This window comes from Leuresthes tenuis, unplaced genomic scaffold (genome assembly GCF_036924035.1).
Source record: "Leuresthes tenuis unplaced genomic scaffold, fLeuTen1.0.hap1 SCAF_1, whole genome shotgun sequence".
Lineage (NCBI taxonomy): Eukaryota > Metazoa > Chordata > Actinopteri > Atheriniformes > Atherinopsidae > Leuresthes > Leuresthes tenuis.
In genome coordinates, this window is record NW_027325355.1 from 6,584,187 (window position 1) to 6,602,826 (window position 18,640).

The window sequence follows — 18,640 nt, forward strand, 5'->3', positions numbered from 1 at the left end:
AACTGAGACTCTCAGATCACTTCGTGTCTGCCAACAAAGCAGCAGCAGCTGAAGATGACCAACTTCCTCATGTGTCACAGGGTGATCAGACGTTGCAACAAAAGACATGCAGGTGGTAGAGAGAAGAGAAAAAGCTTACAGCACCTGGTATTCCCAAGCGGTCTCCCATGCAAGTACTAACCAGGCCCAACCCTGCTTGGCTTCCGAGATCAGACGAGGTCGGGCATATTCAGGGTGGTGTGGCTGTAAGCAACAATGTCTGTCACAAATGTGCATTATATAGGTACTGGAATCATACGGTTACACTATGTAACCAGATAATTGCCGAGAAAGGCTGATATGTAGTGGGCACATCTTCATCCCTGATGTGATTATTACCTGCAGTTGAAACTGAGACTCTCAGATCACTTCGTGTCTGCCAACAAAGCAGCAGCAGCTGAAGATGACCAACTTCCTCATGTGTCACAGGGTGATCAGACGTTGCAACAAAAGACATGCATGTGGTAGAGAGAAGAGAAAAAGCTTACAGCACCTGGTATTCCCAAGCAGTCTCCCATCCAAGTACTAACCAGGCCCAACCCTGCTTGGCTTCCGAGATCAGACGAGGTCAGGCATTTTCAGGGTGGTGTGGCCGTAAGCAACAATATCTGTGAACAATGTGCATTATATAGGTACTGGAATCATACAGTTCCTCTATGTAACCAGATAATTGCCGAGAAAAGCTAACTTGCAGTGGGCACATCTTTTTCCCTGATGTGATTATTACCTGCAGTTGAAACTGAGACTCTCAGATCACTTCGTGTCTGCCAACAAAGCAGCAGCAGCTGAAGATGACCAACTTCCTCATGTGTCACAGGGTGATCAGACGTTGCAACAAAAGACATGCAGGTGGTAGAGAGAAGAGAAAAAGCTTACAGCACCTGGTATTCCCAAGCGGTCTCCCATCCAAGTACTAACCAGGCCCAACCCTGCTTGGCTTCCGAGATCAGACGAGGTCGGGCATGTTCAGGGTGGTGTGGCCGTAAGCAACAATGTCTGTGACAAATGTGCATTATATCGGTACTGGAATCATACAGTTCCTCTATGTAACCAGATGATTGCCGAGAAAGGCTAACTTGTAGTGGGCACATCTTCTTCCCTGTCGTGATTATTATCTGCAGTTGAAACTGAGAATCTCAGATCACTTCGTGTCTGCCAACAAAGCAGCAGCAGCTGAAGATGACCAACTTCCTCATGTGTCACAGGGTGATCAGACGTTGCAACAAAAGACATGCATGTGGTAGAGAGAAGAGAAAAAGCTTACAGCACCTGGTATTCCCAAGCGGTCTCCCATCCAAGTACTAACCAGGCCCAACCTTGCTTGGCTTCCGAGATCAGACGAGGTCGGGCAAATTCAGGGTGGTGTGGCTGTAAGCAACAATGTCTGTCACAAATGTGCATTATATAGGTACTGGAATCATACAGTTCCTCTATGTAACCATATAATTGCTGAGAAAGGCTGATGCGTATTAGGCACATCTTCTTCCCTGTCGTGATTATTCTCTCCAGCGGAAACTGAGACTCTCAGATCACTTCGTGTCTGCCGACAAAGCAGCAGCAGCTGAAGATGACCAACTTCCTCATGTGTCACAGGGTGATCAGACGTTGCAACAAAAGACATGCATGTGGTAGAGAGAAGAGAAAAAATTTTACAGCACCTGGTATTCCCAAGAGGTCTCCCATCCAAGTACTAACCAGGCTCAACCTTGCTTGGCTTCCGAGATCAGACGAGGTCGGGCAAATTCAGGGTGGTGTGGCTGTAAGCAACAATGTCTGTCACAAATGTGCATTATATAGGTACTGGAATCATACGGTTATTCTATGTAACCAGATAATTGCCGAGAAAGAATGATATGTAGTGGGCACATCTTAATCCCTGATGTGATTATTACCTGCAGTTGAAACTGAGACTCTCAGATCACTTCGTGTCTGCCAACAAAGCAGCAGCAGCTGAAGATGACCAACTTCCTCATGTGTCACAGGGTGATCAGACGTTGCAACAAAAGACATGCAGGTGGTAGAGAGAAGAGAAAAAGCTTACAGCACCTGGTATTCCCAAGCGGTATCCCATCCAACTACTAACCAGGCCCAACCCTGCTTGGCTTCCTAGATCTGATGACGTCGGGCATGTTCAGGGTGGTGTGGCCGTAAGCATAAATGTCTGTCACAAATGTGCATTATATAGGTACTGGAATCATACAGTTCCTCTATGTAACCAGATAATTGCAGAGAAAGGCTAACTTGTAGTGGGCACATCTTCTTCCCTGTCGTGATTATTATCTGCAGTTGAAACTGAGAATCTCAGATCACTTCGTGTCTGCCAACAAAGCAGCAGCAGCTGAAGATGACCAACTTCCTCATGTGTCACAGGGTGATCAGACGTTGCAACAAAAGACATGCATGTGGTAGAGAGAAGAGAAAAAGCTTACAGCACCTTGTATTCCCAAGCAGTCTCCCATCCAAGTACTAACCAGGCCCAACCCTGCTTGGCTTCCGAGATCAGACGAGGTCAGGCATTTTCAGGGTGGTGTGGCCGTAAGCAACAATATCTGTGAACAATGTGCATTATATAGGTACTGGAATCATACGGTTACACTATGTAACCAGATAATTGCAGAGAAAGGCTGATATGTAGTGGGCACATCTTCATCCCTGATGTGATTATTACCTGCAGTTGAAACTGAGACTCTCAGATCACTTCGTGTCTGCCAACAAAGCAGCAGCAGCTGAAGATGACCAACTTCCTCATGTGTCACAGGGTGATCAGACGTTGCAACAAAAGACATGCATGTGGTAGAGAGAAGAGAAAAAGCTTACAGCACCTGGTATTCCCAAGCGGTCTCCCATCCAAGTACTAACCAGGCCCAACCTTGCTTGGCTTCCGAGATCAGACGAGGTCGGGCAAATTCAGGGTGGTGTGGCCGTAAGCAACAATGTCTGTCACAAATGTGCATTATATAGGTACTGGAATCATACAGTTCCTCTATGTAACCATATAATTGCTGAGAAAGGCTGATGCGTATTAGGCACATCTTCTTCCCTGTCGTGATTATTCTCTCCAGCGGAAACTGAGACTCTCAGATCACTTCGTGTCTGCCGACAAAGCAGCAGCAGCTGAAGATGACCAACTTCCTCATGTGTCACAGGGTGATCAGACGTTGCAACAAAAGACATGCATGTGGTAGAGAGAAGAGAAAAAGCTTACAGCACCTGGTATTCCCAAGCGGTATCCCATCCAAGTACTAACCAGGCCCAACCTTGCTTGGCTTCCGAGATCAGACGAGGTCGGGCAAATTCAGGGTGGTGTGGCTGTAAGCAACAATGTCTGTCACAAATGTGCATTATATAGGTACTGGAATCATACGGTTATTCTATGTAACCAGATAATTGCCGAGAAAGAATGATATGTAGTGGGCACATCTTAATCCCTGATGTGATTATTACCTGCAGTTGAAACTGAGACTCTCAGATCACTTCGTGTCTGCCAACAAAGCAGCAGCAGCTGAAGATGACCAACTTCCTCATGTGTCACAGGGTGATCAGACGTTGCAACAAAAGACATGTAGGTGGTAGAGAGAAGAGAAAAAGCTTACAGCACCTGGTATTCCCAAGTAGTCTCCCACCCAAGTACTAACCAGGCCCAACCCTGCTTGGCTTCCGAGATCAGATGAGGTCGGGCATGTTCAGGGTGGTTTGGCCGTAAGCGACAATGTCTGTGACAAATGTGCATTATATAGGTACTGGAATCATACAGTTCCTCTATGTAACCAGATAATTGCCAAGAAAGGCTGATATGTAGTGGGCATATCTTCATCCTTGATGTGATTACTACCTGTAGTTGAAACTGAGACTCTCAGATCACTTTTGTCTGCCAACAAAGCAGCAGCAGCTGAAGATGACCAACTTCCTCATGTGTCACAGGGTGATCAGACGTTGCAACAAAAGACATGCAGGTGGTAGAGAGAAGAGAAAAAGCTTACAGCACCTGGTATTCCCAAGCGGTCTCCCATCCAAGTACTAACCAGGCCCAACCCTGCTTGGCTTCCGAGATCAGACGAGGTCGGGCATGTTCAGGGTGGTGTGGCCGTAAGCAACAATGTCTGTGACAAATGTGCATTATATCGGTACTGGAATCATACAGTTCCTCTATGTAACCAGATTATTGCCGAGAAAGGCTAACTTGTAGTGGGCACATCTTCATCCCTGAAGTGATTATTACCTGGAGTTGAAACTGAGACTCTCAGATCACTTCGTGTCTGCCAACAAAGCAGCAGCAGCTGAAGATGACCAACTTCCTCATGTGTCACAGGGTGATCAGACGTTGCAACAAAAGACATGCAGGTGGTAGAGAGAAGAGAAAAAGCTTACAGCACCTGGTATTCCCAAGCGGTCTCCCATGCAAGTACTAACCAGGCCCAACCCTGCTTGGCTTCCGAGATCAGACGAGGTCGGGCATATTCAGGGTGGTGTGGCTGTAAGCAACAATGTCTGTCACAAATGTGCATTATATAGGTACTGGAATCATACGGTTACACTATGTAACCAGATAATTGCCGAGAAAGGCTGATATGTAGTGGGCACATCTTCATCCCTGATGTGATTATTACCTGCAGTTGAAACTGAGACTCTCAGATCACTTCGTGTCTGCCAACAAAGCAGCAGCAGCTGAAGATGACCAACTTCCTCATGTGTCACAGGGTGATCAGACGTTGCAACAAAAGACATGCATGTGGTAGAGAGAAGAGAAAAAGCTTACAGCACCTGGTATTCCCAAGCAGTCTCCCATCCGAGTACTAACCAGGCCCAACCCTGCTTGGCTTCCGAGATCAGACGAGGTCAGGCATTTTCAGGGTGGTGTGGCCGTAAGCAACAATATCTGTGAACAATGTGCATTATATAGGTACTGGAATCATACAGTTCCTCTATGTAACCAGATAATTGCCGAGAAAAGCTAACTTGCAGTGGGCACATCTTTTTCCCTGATGTGATTATTACCTGCAGTTGAAACTGAGACTCTCAGATCACTTCGTGTCTGCCAACAAAGCAGCAGCAGCTGAAGATGACCAACTTCCTCATGTGTCACAGGGTGATCAGACGTTGCAACAAAAGACATGCAGGTGGTAGAGAGAAGAGAAAAAGCTTACAGCACCTGGTATTCCCAAGCGGTCTCCCATCCAAGTACTAACCAGGCCCAACCCTGCTTGGCTTCCGAGATCAGACGAGGTCGGGCATGTTCAGGGTGGTGTGGCCGTAAGCAACAATGTCTGTGACAAATGTGCATTATATCGGTACTGGAATCATACAGTTCCTCTATGTAACCAGATGATTGCCGAGAAAGGCTAACTTGTAGTGGGCACATCTTCTTCCCTGTCGTGATTATTATCCGCAGTTGAAACTGAGAATCTCAGATCACTTCGTGTCTGCCAACAAAGCAGCAGCAGCTGAAGATGACCAACTTCCTCATGTGTCACAGGGTGATCAGACGTTGCAACAAAAGACATGCATGTGGTAGAGAGAAGAGAAAAAGCTTACAGCACCTGGTATTCCCAAGCGGTCTCCCATCCAAGTACTAACCAGGCCCAACCTTGCTTGGCTTCCGAGATCAGACGAGGTCGGGCAAATTCAGGGTGGTGTGGCTGTAAGCAACAATGTCTGTCACAAATGTGCATTATATAGGTACTGGAATCATACAGTTCCTCTATGTAACCATATAATTGCTGAGAAAGGCTGATGCGTATTAGGCACATCTTCTTCCCTGTCGTGATTATTCTCTCCAGCGGAAACTGAGACTCTCAGATCACTTCGTGTCTGCCGACAAAGCAGCAGCAGCTGAAGATGACCAACTTCCTCATGTGTCACAGGGTGATCAGACGTTGCAACAAAAGACATGCATGTGGTAGAGAGAAGAGAAAAAATTTTACAGCACCTGGTATTCCCAAGAGGTCTCCCATCCAAGTACTAACCAGGCTCAACCTTGCTTGGCTTCCGAGATCAGACGAGGTCGGGCAAATTCAGGGTGGTGTGGCTGTAAGCAACAATGTCTGTCACAAATGTGCATTATATAGGTACTGGAATCATACGGTTATTCTATGTAACCAGATAATTGCCGAGAAAGAATGATATGTAGTGGGCACATCTTAATCCCTGATGTGATTATTACCTGCAGTTGAAACTGAGACTCTCAGATCACTTCGTGTCTGCCAACAAAGCAGCAGCAGCTGAAGATGACCAACTTCCTCATGTGTCACAGGGTGATCAGACGTTGCAACAAAAGACATGCAGGTGGTAGAGAGAAGAGAAAAAGCTTACAGCACCTGGTATTCCCAAGCGGTATCCCATCCAACTACTAACCAGGCCCAACCCTGCTTGGCTTCCTAGATCTGATGACGTCGGGCATGTTCAGGGTGGTGTGGCCGTAAGCATAAATGTCTGTCACAAATGTGCATTATATAGGTACTGGAATCATACAGTTCCTCTATGTAACCAGATAATTGCAGAGAAAGGCTAACTTGTAGTGGGCACATCTTCTTCCCTGTCGTGATTATTATCTGCAGTTGAAACTGAGAATCTCAGATCACTTCGTGTCTGCCAACAAAGCAGCAGCAGCTGAAGATGACCAACTTCCTCATGTGTCACAGGGTGATCAGACGTTGCAACAAAAGACATGCATGTGGTAGAGAGAAGAGAAAAAGCTTACAGCACCTTGTATTCCCAAGCAGTCTCCCATCCAAGTACTAACCAGGCCCAACCCTGCTTGGCTTCCGAGATCAGACGAGGTCAGGCATTTTCAGGGTGGTGTGGCCGTAAGCAACAATATCTGTGAACAATGTGCATTATATAGGTACTGGAATCATACGGTTACACTATGTAACCAGATAATTGCAGAGAAAGGCTGATATGTAGTGGGCACATCTTCATCCCTGATGTGATTATTACCTGCAGTTGAAACTGAGACTCTCAGATCACTTCGTGTCTGCCAACAAAGCAGCAGCAGCTGAAGATGACCAACTTCCTCATGTGTCACAGGGTGATCAGACGTTGCAACAAAAGACATGCATGTGGTAGAGAGAAGAGAAAAAGCTTACAGCACCTGGTATTCCCAAGCGGTCTCCCATCCAAGTACTAACCAGGCCCAACCTTGCTTGGCTTCCGAGATCAGACGAGGTCGGGCAAATTCAGGGTGGTGTGGCCGTAAGCAACAATGTCTGTCACAAATGTGCATTATATAGGTACTGGAATCATACAGTTCCTCTATGTAACCATATAATTGCTGAGAAAGGCTGATGCGTATTAGGCACATCTTCTTCCCTGTCGTGATTATTCTCTCCAGCGGAAACTGAGACTCTCAGATCACTTCGTGTCTGCCGACAAAGCAGCAGCAGCTGAAGATGACCAACTTCCTCATGTGTCACAGGGTGATCAGACGTTGCAACAAAAGACATGCAGGTGCTAGAGAGAAGAGAAAAAGCTTACAGCACCTGGTATTCCCAAGTAGTCTCCCATCCAAGTACTAACCAGGCCCAACCCTGCTTGGCTTCCGAGATCAGACGAGGTCGGGCATGTTCAGGGTGGTTTGGCCTTAAGCGACAATGTCTGTCACAAATGTGCATTATATAGGTACTGGAATCATAGAGTTCCTCTATGTAACCAGATAATTGCAGAGAAAGGCTGATATGTAGTGGGCACATCTTCTTCCCTGTCGTGATTATTATCTGCAGTTGAAACTGAGACTCTCAGATCACTTCGTGTCTGCCAACAAAGCAGCAGCAGCTGAAGATGACCAACTTCCTCATGTGTCACAGGGTGATCAGACGTTGCAACAAAAGACATGCAGGTGGTAGAGAGAAGAGAAAAAGCTTACAGCACTTGGTATTCCCAAGCAGTCTCCCATCCAAGTACTAACCAGGCCCAACCCTGCTTGGCTTCCGAGATCAGACGAGGTCGGGTATATTCAGGGTGGTGTGGCCGTAAGCAACAATATCTGTGAACAATGTGCATTATATAGGTACTGGAATCATACGGTTCCTCTATGTAACCAGATAATTGCCAAGAAAGGCTGATATGTAGTGGGCATATCTTCATCCTTGATGTGATTACTACCTGTAGTTGAAACTGAGACTCTCAGATCACTTTGTGTCTGCCAACAAAGCAGCAGCAGCTGAAGATGACCAACTTCCTCATGTTTCACAGGGTGATCAGACGTTGCAACAAAAGACATGTAGGTGGTAGAGAGAAGAGAAAAAGCTAACAGCACCTGGTATTCCCAAGTAGTCTCCCATCCAAGTACTAACTAGGCCCAACCCTGCTTGGCTAACGAGATCAGACGAGGTCGGGCATATTCAGGGTGGTGTGGCTGTAAGCAGCAATGTCTGTCACAAATGTGCATTATATAGGTACTGGAATCATACGGTTACTCTATGTAACCAGATAATTGCAGAGAAAGGCTGATATGTAGTGGGCACATCTTCATCCCTGATGTGATTATTACCTGCAGTTGAAACTGAGACTCTCAGATCACTTTGTGTCTGCCAACAAAGCAGCAGCAGCTGAAGATGACCAACTTCCTCATGTTTCACAGGGTGATCAGACGTTGCAACAAAAGACATGTAGGTGGTAGAGAGAAGAGAAAAAGCTAACAGCACCTGGTATTCCCAAGTAGTCTCCCATCCAAGTACTAACCAGGCCCAACCCTGCTTGGCTTCCGAGATCAGACGAGGTTGGGCATATTCAGGGTGGTGTGGCCGTAAGCAACAATATCTGTGAACAATGTGCATTATATAGGTACTGGAATCATACGGTTACACTATGTAACCAGATAATTGCCGAGAAAGGCTAACTTGCAGCTGGCAAATCTTCATCCTTGATGTGATTATTATCTGTAGTTGAAACTGAGAATCCCAGATCACTTTGTGTCTGCCAACAAAGCAGCAGCAGCTGAAGATGACCAACTTCCTCATGTGTCACAGGGTGATCAGACGTTGCAACAAAAGACATGCAGGTGGTAGAGAGAAGAGAAATAGCTTACAGCACCTGGTATTCACAAGCGGTCTCCCATCCAAGTACTAACTAGGCCCAACCCTGCTTGGCTTCCAAGATCAGACGAGGTCTGGTATATTCAGGGTGGTTTGGCCGTAAGCAACAATGTCTGTAACAAATGTGCATTATATAGGTACTGGAATCATACGGTTACACTATGTAACCAGATAATTGCCGAGAAAGGCTAACTTGCAGCTGGCAAATCTTCATCCTTGATGTGATTATTATCTGTAGTTGAAACTGAGAATCTCAGATCACTTTGTGTCTGCCAACAAAGCAGCAGCAGCTGAAGATGACCAACTTCCTCATGTGTCACAGGGTGATCAGACGTTGCAACAAAAGACATGCATGTGGTAGAGAGAAGAGAAAAAGCTTACAGCACCTGGTATTCCCAAGCAGTCTCCCATCCAAGTACTAACCAGGCCCAACCCTGCTTTGCTTCCGAGATCAGACGAGGTCAGGCATTTTCAGGGTGGTTTGGCCGTAAGCAACAATATCTGTGAACAATGTGCATTATATAGGTACTGGAATCATACGGTTACACTATGTAACCAGATAATTGCAGAGAAAGGCTAACTTGTAGTGGGCACATCTTCATCCTTGATGTGATTAGTACCTGTAGTTGAAACTGAGACTTTCAGATCACTTTGTGTCTGCCAACAAAGCAGCAGCAGCTGAAGATGACCAACTTCCTCATGTGTCACAGGGTGATCAGACGTTGCAACAAAAGACATGCATGTGGTAGAGAGAAGAGAAAAAGCTTACAGCACCTGGTATTCCCAAGCAGTCTCCCATCCAAGTACTAACCAGGCCCAACCCTGCTTGGCTTCCGAGATCAGACGAGGTCAGGCATTTTCAGGGTGGTGTGGCCGTAAGCAACAATATCTGTGAACAATGTGCATTATATAGGTACTGGAATCATACGGTTACACTATGTAACCAGATAATTGCAGAGAAAGGCTGATATGTAGTGGGCACCTCTTCATCCCTGATGTGATTATTACCTGCAGTTGAAACTGAGACACTCAGATCACTTCGTGTCTGCCAACAAAGCAGCAGCAGCTGAAGATGACCAACTTCCTCATGTGTCACAGGGTGATCAGACGTTGCAACAAAAGACATGCATGTGGTAGAGAGAAGAGAAAAAGCTTACAGCACCTGGTATTCCCAAGCGGTCTCCCATCCAAGTACTAACCAGGCCCAACCTTGCTTGGCTTCCGAGATCAGACGAGGTCGGGCAAATTCAGGGTGGTGTGGCTGTAAGCAACAATGTCTGTCACAAATGTGCATTATATAGGTACTGGAATCATACGGTTATTCTATGTAACCAGATAATTGCCGAGAAAGAATGATATGTAGTGGGCACATCTTAATCCCTGATGTGATTATTACCTGCAGTTGAAACTGAGACTCTCAGATCACTTCGTGTCTGCCAACAAAGCAGCAGCAGCTGAAGATGACCAACTTCCTCATGTGTCACAGGGTGATCATACGTTGCAACAAAAGACATGTAGGTGGTAGAGAGAAGAGAAAAAGCTTACAGCACCTGGTATTCCCAAGTAGTCTCCCACCCAAGTACTAACCAGGCCCAACCTTGCTTGGCTTCCGAGATCAGACGAGGTCGGGCAAATTCAGGGTGGTGTGGCTGTAAGCAACAATGTCTGTGACAAATGTGCATTATATCGGTACTGGAATCATACAGTTCCTCTATGTAATCAGATAATTGCCGAGAAAGGCTGATATGTAGTGGGCACATCTTCATCCCTGATGTGATTATTATCTGTAGTTGAAACTGAGACTCTCAGATCACTTCGTGTCTGCCAACAAAGCAGCAGCAGCTGAAGATGACCAACTTCCTCATGTGTCACAGGGTGATCAGACGTTGCAACAAAAGACATGCAGGTGGTAGAGAGAAGAGAAAAAGCTTACAGCACGTGGTATTCCCAAGCAGTCTCCCATCCAAGTACTAAACAGGCCCAGCCCTGCTTGGCTTCCGAGATCAGACGAGGTCGGGCAAATTCAGGGTGGTGTGGCTGTAAGCAACAATGTCTGTGACAAATGTGCATTATATCGGTACTGGAATCATACAGTTCCTCTATGTAACCAGATAATTGCCGAGAAAGGCTAACTTGTAGTGGGCACATCTTCTTCCCTGACGTGATTATTATCTGCAGTTGAAACTTAGAATCTCAGATCACTTCGTGTCTGCCAACAAAGCAGCAGCAGCTGAAGATGACCAACTTCCTCATGTGTCACAGGGTGATCAGACGTTGCAACAAAAGACATGCACGTGGTAGAGAGAAGAGAAAAAGCTTACAGCACCTGGTATTCCCAAGCGGTCTCCCATCCAAGTACTAACCAGGCCCAACCCTGCTTGGCTTCCGAGATCAGACGAGGTTGGGCATGTTCAGGGTGTTGTGGCCGTAAGCAACAATATCTGTGAACAATGTGCATTATATAGGTACTGGAATCATACGGTTCCTCTATGTAACCAGATAATTGCCAAGAAAGGCTGATATGTAGTGGGCATATCTTCATCCTTGATGTGAATACTACCTGTAGTTGAAACTGAGACTCTCAGATCACTTTTGTCTGCCAACAAAGCAGCAGCAGCTGAAGATGACCAACTTCCTCATGTGTCACAGGGTGATCAGACGTTGCAACAAAAGACATGCAGGTGGTAGAGAGAAGAGAAAAAGCTTACAGCACCTGGTATTCCCAAGTAGTCTCCCACCCAAGTACTAACCAGGCCCAACCCTGCTTGGCTTCCGAGATCAGACGAGGTCGGGCATGTTCAGGGTGGTTTGGCCGTAAGCGACAATGTCTGTCACAAATGTGCATTATATAGGTACTGGAATCATAGAGTTCCTCTATGTAACCAGATAATTGCCAAGAAAGGCTGATATGTAGTGGGCATATCTTCATCCTTGATGTGATTACTACCTGTAGTTGAAACTGAGACTCTCAGATCACTTCGTGTCTGCCAACAAAGCAGCAGCAGCTGAAGATGACCAACTTCCTCATGTGTCACAGGGTGATCAGACGTTGCAACAAAAGACATGCACGTGGTAGAGAGAAGAGAAGAAGCTTACAGCACCTGGTATTCCCAAGCGGTCTCCCATCCAAGTACTAACCAGGCCCAACCCTGCTTGGCTTCCGAGATCAGACGAGGTCGGGCATGTTCAGGGTGGTGTGGCCGTAAGCAACAATGTCTGTGACAAATGTGCATTATATCGGTACTGGAATCATACGGTTCCTCTATGTAACCAGATAATTGCAGAGAAAGGCTGATATGTAGTGGGCACATCTTAATCCCTGATGTGAATATTACCTGCAGTTGAAACTGAGACTCTCCGATCACTTCGTGTCTGCCAACAATCCAGCAGAAGCTGAAGATGACCAACTTCCTCATGTGTCACAGGGTGATCAGACGTTGCAACAAAAGACATGCAGGTGCTAGAGAGAAGAGAAAAAGCTTACAGCACCTGGTATTCCCAAGTAGTCTCCCATCCAAGTACTAACCAGGCCCAACCCTGCTTGGCTTCCGAGATCAGACGAGGTCGGGCATGTTCAGGGTGGTTTGGCCTTAAGCGACAATGTCTGTCACAAATGTGCATTATATAGGTACTGGAATCATAGAGTTCCTCTATGTAACCAGATAATTGCAGAGAAAGGCTGATATGTAGTGGGCATATCTTCTTCCCTGTCGTGATTATTATCTGCAGTTGAAACTGAGACTCTCAGATCACTTCGTGTCTGCCAACAAAGCAGCAGCAGCTGAAGATGACCAACTTCCTCATGTGTCACAGGGTGATCAGACGTTGCAACAAAAGACATGCAGGTGGTAGAGAGAAGAGAAAAAGCTTACAGCACTTGGTATTCCCAAGCAGTCTCCCATCCAAGTACTAACCAGGCCCAACCCTGCTTGGCTTCCGAGATCAGACGAGGTCGGGTATATTCAGGGTGGTGTGGCCGTAAGCAACAATATCTGTGAACAATTTGCATTATATAGGTACTGGAATCATACGGTTCCTCTATGTAACCAGATAATTGCCAAGAAAGGCTGATATGTAGTGGGCATATCTTCATCCCTGATGTGATTACTACCTGTAGTTGAAACTGAGACTCTCAGATCACTTTTGTCTGCCAACAAAGCAGCAGCAGCTGAAGATGACCAACTTCCTCATGTGTCACAGGGTGATCAGACGTTGCAACAAAAGACATGCATGTGGTAGAGAGAAGAGAAAAAGCTTACAGCACCTGGTATTCCCAAGCGGTCTCCCATCCAAGTACTAACTAGGCCCAACCCTGCTTGGCTAACGAGATCAGATGAGGTCGGGCATATTCAGGGTGGTGTGGCTGTAAGCAGCAATGTCTGTCACAAATGTGCATTATATAGGTACTGGAATCATACGGTTACTCTATGTAACCAGATAATTGCCGAGAAAGGCTGATATGTAGTGGGCACATCTTCATCCCTGATGTGATTATTACCTGCAGTTGAAACTGAGACTCTCAGATCACTTTTGTCTGCCAACAAAGCAGCAGCAGCTGAAGATGACCAACTTCCTCATGTTTCACAGGGTGATCAGACGTTGCAACAAAAGACATGTAGGTGGTAGAGAGAAGAGAAAAAGCTAACAGCACCTGGTATTCCCAAGTAGTCTCCCATCCAAGTACTAACCAGGCCCAACCCTGCTTGGCTTCCGAGATCAGACGAGGTTGGGCATATTCAGGGTGGTGTGGCCGTAAGCAACAATATCTGTGAACAATGTGCATTATATAGGTACTGGAATCATACGGTTACACTATGTAACCAGATAATTGCCGAGAAAGGCTAACTTGCAGCTGGCAAATCTTCATCCTTGATGTGATTATTATCTGTAGTTGAAACTGAGAATCTCAGATCACTTTGTGTCTGCCAACAAAGCAGCAGCAGCTGAAAATGACCAACTTCCTCATGTGTCACAGGGTGATCAGACGTTGCAACAAAAGACATGCAGGTGGTAGAGAGAAGAGAAATAGCTTACAGCACCTGGTATTCCAAAGTAGTCTCCCATCCAAGTACTAACCAGGCCCAACCCTGCTTGGCTTCCGAGATCAGACGAGGTCGGGCATATTCAGGGTGGTGTGGCCGTAAGCAACAATATCTGTGAACAATGTGCCTTATATAGGTACTGGAATCATACGGTTACACTATGTAACCAGATAATTGCCGAGAAAGGCTAACTTGTAGTGGGCACATCTTCATCCTTGATGTGATTACTACCTGTAGTTGAAACTGAGACTTTCAGATCACTTTGTGTCTGCCAACAAAGCAGCAGCAGCTGAAGATGACCAACTTCCTCATGTGTCACAGGGTGATCAGACGTTGCAACAAAAGACATGCATGTGGTAGAGAGAAGAGAAAAAGCTTACAGCACCTGGTATTCCCAAGCAGTCTCCCATCCAAGTACTAACCAGGCCCAACCCTGCTTGGCTTCCGAGATCAGACGAGGTCAGGCATTTTCAGGGTGGTGTGGCCGTAAGCAACAATATCTGTGAATAATGTGCATTATATAGGTACTGGAATCATACGGTTACACTATGTAACCAGATAATTGCAGAGAAAGGCTGATATGTAGTGGGCACCTCTTCATCCCTGATGTGATTATTACCTGCAGTTGAAACTGAGACTCTCAGATCACTTCGTGTCTGCCAACAAAGCAGCAGCAGCTGAAGATGACCAACTTCCTCATGTGTCACAGGGTGATCAGACGTTGCAACAAAAGACATGCATGTGGTAGAGAGAAGAGAAAAAGCTTACAGCACCTGGTATTCCCAAGCGGTCTCCCATCCAAGTACTAACCAGGCCCAACCTTGCTTGGCTTCCGAGATCAGACGAGGTCGGGCAAATTCAGGGTGGTGTGGCTGTAAGCAACAATGTCTGTCACAAATGTGCATTATATAGGTACTGGAATCATACGGTTATTCTATGTAACCAGATAATTGCCGAGAAAGAATGATATGTAGTGGGCACATCTTAATCCCTGATGTGATTATTACCTGCAGTTGAAACTGAGACTCTCAGATCACTTCGTGTCTGCCAAAAAAGCAGCAGCAGCTGAAGATGACCAACTTCCTCATGTGTCACAGGGTGATCAGACGTTGCAACAAAAGACATGCAGGTGGTAGAGAGAAGAGAAAAAGCTTACAGCACCTGGTATTCCCAAGTAGTCTCCCACCCAAGTACTAACCAGGCCCAACCCTGCTTGGCTTCCGAGATCAGACGAGGTCGGGCATGTTCAGGGTGGTTTGGCCGTAAGCGACAATGTCTGTCACAAATGTGCATTATATAGGTACTGGAATCATAGAATTCCTCTATGTAACCAGATAATTGCCGAGAAAGGCTGATGCGTATTGGGCACATCTTCATCCTTGATGTGATTACTACCTGTAGTTGAAACTGAGACTCTCAGATCACTTTTGTCTGCCAACAAAGCAGCAGCAGCAGCTGAAGATGACCAACTTCCTCATGTGTCACAGGGTGATCAGACGTTGCAACAAAAGACATGTAGATGGTAGAGAGAAGAAAAAAAGCTTACAGCACCTGGTATTCCCAAGTAGTCTCCCATCCAAGTACTAACCAGGCCCAACCCTGCTTGGCTTCCAAGATCAGACGAGGTTGGGCATGTTCAGGGTGGTGTGGCCGTAAGCAACGATATCTGTGAACAATGTGCATTATATAGGTACTGGAATCATAGAATTCCTCTATGTAACCAGATAATTGCCGAGAAAGGCTGATGCGTATTGGGCACATCTTCTTCCCTGTCGTGATTATTCTCTCCAGCGGAAACTGAGACTCTCAGATCACTTCGTGTCTGCCAACAAAGCAGCAGCAGCTGAAGATGACCAACTTCCTCATGTTTCACACGGTGATCAGACGTTGCAACAAAAGACATGTAGATGGTAGAGAGAAGAAAAAAAGCTTACAGCACCTGGTATTCCCAAGTAGTCTCCCATCCAAGTACTAACCAGGCCCAAACCTTCTTGGCTTCCGAGATCAGACGAGGTTGGGCATGTTCAGGGTAGTGTGGCCGTAAGCAAAAACATCTGTGACAAATGTGCATTATATCGGTACTGGAATCATACAGTTCCTCTATGTAACCAGATAATTGCAGAGAAAGGCTAACTTGTAGTGGGCACAACTTCATCCCTGATGTGATTATTATCTGTAGTTGAAAAAGAGAATCTCAGATCACTTAGTGTCTGCCAACAAAGCAGCAGCAGCTGAAGATGACCAACTTCCTCATGTGTCACAGGGTGATCAGACGTTGCAACAAAAGACATGCATGTGGTAGAGAGAAGAGAAAAAGCTTACAGCACCTGGTATTCCCAAGCGGTCTCCCATCCAAGTACTAACTAGGCCCAACCCTGCTTGGCTAACGAGATCAGACGAGGTCGGGCATATTCAGGGTGGTGTGGCTGTAAGCAGCAATGTCTGTCACAAATGTGCATTATATAGGTACTGGAATCATACGGTTACTCTATGTAACCAGATAATTGCCGAGAAAGGCTGATATGTAGTGGGCACATCTTCATCCCTGATGTGATTATTACCTGTAGTTGAAACTGAGACTCTCAGATCACTTCTTGTCTGCCAACAAAGCAGCAGCAGCTGAAGATGACCAACTTCCTCATGTGTCACAGGGTGATCAGACGTTGCAACAAAAGACATGTAGGTGGTAGAGAGAAGAGAAAAAGCTTACAACAGCTGGTATTCCCAAGAAGTCTCCCATCCAAGTAATAACCAGGCCCAACCCTGCTTGGCTTCCGAGATCAGACGAGGTCGGGCATGTTCAGGGTGGTGTGGTCGTAAGCAACAATGTCTGTGACAAATGTGCATTATATAGGCACTGGAATCATACAGTTCCTCTATGTAACCAGATAATTGCCAAGAACGGCTGATATGTAGTGGGCACATCTTCATCCCAGATGTGATTATTACCTCCAGTGGAAACTGAGACTCTCAGATCACTTCGTGTCTGCCAACAAAGCAGTAGCAGCTGAAGATGACCAACTGCCTCATGTGTCACAGGGTGATCAGACGTTGCAACAAAAGACATGCAGGTGGTAGAGAGAAGAGAAAAAGCTTACAGCACCTGGTATTCCCAAGCGGTCTCCCATCCAAGTACTAACCAGGCCCAAACCTGCTTGGCTTCCGAGATCAGACGAGGTTGGGCATGTTCAGGGTGTTGTGGCCGTAAGCAACAATGTCTTAGACAAATGTGCATTATATAGATACTGGAATCATACAGTTCCTCTATGTAACCAGATAATTGCCGAGAAAGGCTGATGCGTATTGGGCACATCTTCTTCCCTGTCGTGATTATTCTCTCCAGCGGAAACTGAGACTCTCAGATCACTTCGTGTCTGCCAACAAAGCAGCAGCAGCTGAAGATGACCAACTTCCTCATGTGTCACAGGGTGATCAGACGTTGCAACAAAAGACATGCAGGTGGTAGAGAGAAGAGAAAAAGCTTACAGCACCTCGTATTCCCAAGCAGTCTCCCATCCAAGTACTAACCAGGGCTAAACCTGCTTGGCTTCCGAGATCAGACGAGGTCGGGCATATTCAGGGTGGTGTGGCCGTAAGCAACAACATTGGTGAACAATGTGCATTATATAGGTACTGGAATCATACAATTCTTCTGTGTAACTAGATAATTGCCGAGAAAGGCTGATATTTAGTGGGCACATCTTCATCCCTGATGTGATTATTATCTGTAGTTGAAACTGAGACTCTCAGATCACTTCGTTTCTGCCAACAAAGCAGCAGCAGCTGAAAATGACCAACGTCCTCATGTGTCACAGGGTGATCAGACGTTGCAACAAAAGACATGCATGTGGTAGAGAGAAGAGAAAAAGCTTACAGCACCTGGTATTCCCAAGCGGTCTCCCATCCAAGTACTAACCAGGCCCAACCCTGCTTGGCTTCCGAGATCAGACGAGGTCGGGCATGTTCAGGGTGGTGTGGCCGTAAGAAACAATGTCTGTGACAAATGTGCATTATATAGGTACTGGAATCATACGGTTCCTCTACGTAACCAGATAATTTCAGAGAAAGGCTGATGCGTAGTGGGCACATCTTCTTCCCTGATGTGATTATTACCTGCAGTTGAAACTGAGACTCTCAGATCACTTTGTGTCTGCCAACTAAGCAGCAGCAGCTGAAGATGACCAACGTCCTCATGTGTCACAGGGTGATCAGACGTTGCAACAAAAGACATGCAGGTGGTAGAGAGAAGAGAAAAAGCTTACAGCACCTGGTATTCCCAAGCGGTCTCCCATCCAAGTACTAACCAGGCCCAACCCTGCTTGGCTTCCGAGATCAGACGAGGTCGGGCATATTCAGGGTGGTGTGGCTGTAAGTAACAATGCTTGTGACAAATGTGCATTATATAGGTACTGGAATCATACGGTTACTCTATGTAACCAGATAATTGCCGAGAAAGGCTAACTTGTATCGGGCACATCTTCTTCCCTGATGTGATTATTACCTGCAGTTGAAACTGAGACTCTCAGA

The 18,640-nt window shown here is 46.2% G+C and overlaps 1 protein-coding gene, 29 non-coding genes and 19 pseudogenes across 30 annotated transcripts in view; 1 reads left to right on the top strand and 48 right to left on the bottom strand.

The window, feature by feature from the left end:
- Window positions 1-18,640, top strand: part of LOC140292446 (NACHT, LRR and PYD domains-containing protein 3-like) — a 405,682-nt gene that overhangs the window by 49,503 nt on the left and 337,539 nt on the right. The window lies entirely within an intron of this gene.
- LOC140314875 (5S ribosomal RNA) lies at window positions 133-251 on the bottom strand. Its single transcript, XR_011917209.1, has one exon. It is a non-coding gene; the product is annotated as a 5S ribosomal RNA (ribosomal RNA).
- LOC140291858 (5S ribosomal RNA) lies at window positions 521-639 on the bottom strand. The gene has a single exon (XR_011912493.1). It is a non-coding gene; the product is annotated as a 5S ribosomal RNA (ribosomal RNA).
- Window positions 909-1,027, bottom strand: LOC140297607 (5S ribosomal RNA). Its single transcript, XR_011913327.1, has one exon. It is a non-coding gene; the product is annotated as a 5S ribosomal RNA (ribosomal RNA).
- Window positions 1,297-1,415, bottom strand: LOC140297328 (5S ribosomal RNA). The gene has a single exon (XR_011913072.1). It is a non-coding gene; the product is annotated as a 5S ribosomal RNA (ribosomal RNA).
- LOC140280523 (5S ribosomal RNA) lies at window positions 1,686-1,804 on the bottom strand (annotated as a pseudogene).
- On the bottom strand, window positions 2,074-2,192 carry LOC140285646 (5S ribosomal RNA; annotated as a pseudogene).
- LOC140299955 (5S ribosomal RNA) lies at window positions 2,462-2,580 on the bottom strand (annotated as a pseudogene).
- Window positions 2,850-2,968, bottom strand: LOC140295488 (5S ribosomal RNA). Its single transcript, XR_011912874.1, has one exon. It is a non-coding gene; the product is annotated as a 5S ribosomal RNA (ribosomal RNA).
- LOC140298425 (5S ribosomal RNA) lies at window positions 3,238-3,356 on the bottom strand. Its single transcript, XR_011914073.1, has one exon. It is a non-coding gene; the product is annotated as a 5S ribosomal RNA (ribosomal RNA).
- On the bottom strand, window positions 3,626-3,744 carry LOC140301902 (5S ribosomal RNA). The gene has a single exon (XR_011914936.1). It is a non-coding gene; the product is annotated as a 5S ribosomal RNA (ribosomal RNA).
- On the bottom strand, window positions 4,013-4,131 carry LOC140297619 (5S ribosomal RNA). Its single transcript, XR_011913338.1, has one exon. It is a non-coding gene; the product is annotated as a 5S ribosomal RNA (ribosomal RNA).
- LOC140314996 (5S ribosomal RNA) lies at window positions 4,401-4,519 on the bottom strand. The gene has a single exon (XR_011917260.1). It is a non-coding gene; the product is annotated as a 5S ribosomal RNA (ribosomal RNA).
- LOC140296257 (5S ribosomal RNA) lies at window positions 4,789-4,907 on the bottom strand. The gene has a single exon (XR_011912947.1). It is a non-coding gene; the product is annotated as a 5S ribosomal RNA (ribosomal RNA).
- Window positions 5,177-5,295, bottom strand: LOC140297631 (5S ribosomal RNA). The gene has a single exon (XR_011913349.1). It is a non-coding gene; the product is annotated as a 5S ribosomal RNA (ribosomal RNA).
- LOC140297330 (5S ribosomal RNA) lies at window positions 5,565-5,683 on the bottom strand. Its single transcript, XR_011913073.1, has one exon. It is a non-coding gene; the product is annotated as a 5S ribosomal RNA (ribosomal RNA).
- On the bottom strand, window positions 5,954-6,072 carry LOC140280534 (5S ribosomal RNA; annotated as a pseudogene).
- On the bottom strand, window positions 6,342-6,460 carry LOC140285657 (5S ribosomal RNA; annotated as a pseudogene).
- LOC140299956 (5S ribosomal RNA) lies at window positions 6,730-6,848 on the bottom strand (annotated as a pseudogene).
- LOC140295499 (5S ribosomal RNA) lies at window positions 7,118-7,236 on the bottom strand. The gene has a single exon (XR_011912875.1). It is a non-coding gene; the product is annotated as a 5S ribosomal RNA (ribosomal RNA).
- LOC140298761 (5S ribosomal RNA) lies at window positions 7,506-7,624 on the bottom strand. Its single transcript, XR_011914378.1, has one exon. It is a non-coding gene; the product is annotated as a 5S ribosomal RNA (ribosomal RNA).
- Window positions 7,894-8,012, bottom strand: LOC140296695 (5S ribosomal RNA). The gene has a single exon (XR_011912988.1). It is a non-coding gene; the product is annotated as a 5S ribosomal RNA (ribosomal RNA).
- Window positions 8,282-8,400, bottom strand: LOC140279772 (5S ribosomal RNA; annotated as a pseudogene).
- LOC140300287 (5S ribosomal RNA) lies at window positions 8,670-8,788 on the bottom strand (annotated as a pseudogene).
- Window positions 9,058-9,176, bottom strand: LOC140302796 (5S ribosomal RNA; annotated as a pseudogene).
- Window positions 9,446-9,564, bottom strand: LOC140292861 (5S ribosomal RNA). The gene has a single exon (XR_011912615.1). It is a non-coding gene; the product is annotated as a 5S ribosomal RNA (ribosomal RNA).
- LOC140291869 (5S ribosomal RNA) lies at window positions 9,834-9,952 on the bottom strand. The gene has a single exon (XR_011912494.1). It is a non-coding gene; the product is annotated as a 5S ribosomal RNA (ribosomal RNA).
- Window positions 10,222-10,340, bottom strand: LOC140297332 (5S ribosomal RNA). The gene has a single exon (XR_011913075.1). It is a non-coding gene; the product is annotated as a 5S ribosomal RNA (ribosomal RNA).
- LOC140299194 (5S ribosomal RNA) lies at window positions 10,610-10,728 on the bottom strand (annotated as a pseudogene).
- Window positions 10,998-11,116, bottom strand: LOC140314359 (5S ribosomal RNA; annotated as a pseudogene).
- Window positions 11,386-11,504, bottom strand: LOC140300411 (5S ribosomal RNA; annotated as a pseudogene).
- LOC140282261 (5S ribosomal RNA) lies at window positions 11,773-11,891 on the bottom strand. Its single transcript, XR_011909837.1, has one exon. It is a non-coding gene; the product is annotated as a 5S ribosomal RNA (ribosomal RNA).
- Window positions 12,161-12,279, bottom strand: LOC140297643 (5S ribosomal RNA). The gene has a single exon (XR_011913360.1). It is a non-coding gene; the product is annotated as a 5S ribosomal RNA (ribosomal RNA).
- On the bottom strand, window positions 12,549-12,667 carry LOC140298762 (5S ribosomal RNA). The gene has a single exon (XR_011914379.1). It is a non-coding gene; the product is annotated as a 5S ribosomal RNA (ribosomal RNA).
- Window positions 12,937-13,055, bottom strand: LOC140296707 (5S ribosomal RNA). Its single transcript, XR_011912989.1, has one exon. It is a non-coding gene; the product is annotated as a 5S ribosomal RNA (ribosomal RNA).
- Window positions 13,324-13,442, bottom strand: LOC140299494 (5S ribosomal RNA; annotated as a pseudogene).
- Window positions 13,711-13,829, bottom strand: LOC140300288 (5S ribosomal RNA; annotated as a pseudogene).
- Window positions 14,099-14,217, bottom strand: LOC140296375 (5S ribosomal RNA). Its single transcript, XR_011912958.1, has one exon. It is a non-coding gene; the product is annotated as a 5S ribosomal RNA (ribosomal RNA).
- On the bottom strand, window positions 14,487-14,605 carry LOC140291881 (5S ribosomal RNA). Its single transcript, XR_011912495.1, has one exon. It is a non-coding gene; the product is annotated as a 5S ribosomal RNA (ribosomal RNA).
- On the bottom strand, window positions 14,875-14,993 carry LOC140297333 (5S ribosomal RNA). Its single transcript, XR_011913076.1, has one exon. It is a non-coding gene; the product is annotated as a 5S ribosomal RNA (ribosomal RNA).
- LOC140282340 (5S ribosomal RNA) lies at window positions 15,263-15,381 on the bottom strand. The gene has a single exon (XR_011909840.1). It is a non-coding gene; the product is annotated as a 5S ribosomal RNA (ribosomal RNA).
- Window positions 15,653-15,771, bottom strand: LOC140294296 (5S ribosomal RNA). The gene has a single exon (XR_011912768.1). It is a non-coding gene; the product is annotated as a 5S ribosomal RNA (ribosomal RNA).
- Window positions 16,041-16,159, bottom strand: LOC140290975 (5S ribosomal RNA; annotated as a pseudogene).
- LOC140300307 (5S ribosomal RNA) lies at window positions 16,429-16,547 on the bottom strand (annotated as a pseudogene).
- Window positions 16,817-16,935, bottom strand: LOC140315955 (5S ribosomal RNA; annotated as a pseudogene).
- LOC140271668 (5S ribosomal RNA) lies at window positions 17,205-17,323 on the bottom strand (annotated as a pseudogene).
- LOC140292027 (5S ribosomal RNA) lies at window positions 17,593-17,711 on the bottom strand (annotated as a pseudogene).
- On the bottom strand, window positions 17,981-18,099 carry LOC140304712 (5S ribosomal RNA). Its single transcript, XR_011915286.1, has one exon. It is a non-coding gene; the product is annotated as a 5S ribosomal RNA (ribosomal RNA).
- LOC140317325 (5S ribosomal RNA) lies at window positions 18,369-18,487 on the bottom strand. The gene has a single exon (XR_011917653.1). It is a non-coding gene; the product is annotated as a 5S ribosomal RNA (ribosomal RNA).